Here is a 1,099-nt window from a genome sequence, read left to right on the forward strand (position 1 = left end):
ATGAGAAGCAAGGATAGTATAAACAGAAACATGGAAACGGTACATACGCTGGTGAGTGGAAGGCCTAAACAGAAAAGCGAAGGAAATGAACGGAACGTGAGATGGCGAGGGTACAACTGATTGTAGGAGGGAAGGATTACATGGACAGTGAAACTTTGGTCTAGTAAAAGCCAGTTCAGACAGGCACCAATCGCTATTTAGCCCTGATCATGAGATCCGTTTTCAATTGCAGTACTCAAAACTTCTCAACTGATGGTAATGATTTCTTATTCAAACTTTTACTACCACAATTGTTTTTGGATAACGATTTCTTATTCTAGTCTGCATCACCGTACTTAACTGACGAGCCTGAATACTCGTTTCTCTTAAAATTAGAGTGATGCCGTCTTCTACTGTACATTTCCATTGCAGAGTCCAACTATATCATTCATTTTAGGAGAGATCTCTTGTGGTAGAAGAGTTAGAATTACATTGTCCTTTATTTCTCTCAGTACCAAGTACGTTGGCGTCTTGCTACATTCATTCTTGTTAAGTACAAATGGTTCGATACATCGTATAGCATATATCTCACAGTGAAGGAACCAAAATGATCGAGTTTATAACTTAGCTTTAAGCGCTGGTACCGTTTTTACCCATTGTTAGCTGCACATTTTTCAGCCTAGGCTTACAATAACGCAGAATGCTGAAAATATAAATGACTGTCCTATCCACTTTGTGGCATGATATTTTTCAGTGAACTTTCCGCTGCCTTACAGTGATTCATATATGACCATCTCTGCGACTAGTGTCTTGAACCATAAACTACCATGAGTCTATAATGGCGGTGGCTCAATCGGTAGAGGGATGCCATACGGTCCTACCGGACCCACGTTAAAATCCCCGCTGGGGCAGGGAACAGTTTAAGGATTTGAATTTCATGTAAAAGCAGACTTTACCGATCTACCATGAGACCCGCCGACATGTCGTTAAAATACCCCCGCTAATACCAATACAACAGTCCTGTATGAGACAGCCCTAGCATGTATTCAATATGGACGGTGGGTGTTAGCGCCGAAGTGGTGACATGTAGAGGTGTATGGTATGTAGGAGGACTGCTGGG

This window comes from Coenobita brevimanus, chromosome 2 (assembly GCF_032717465.1).
Source record: "Coenobita brevimanus isolate Jiangsu-jjx chromosome 2, ASM3271746v2, whole genome shotgun sequence".
Classification (NCBI taxonomy): Eukaryota; Metazoa; Arthropoda; class Malacostraca; order Decapoda; family Coenobitidae; genus Coenobita; species Coenobita brevimanus.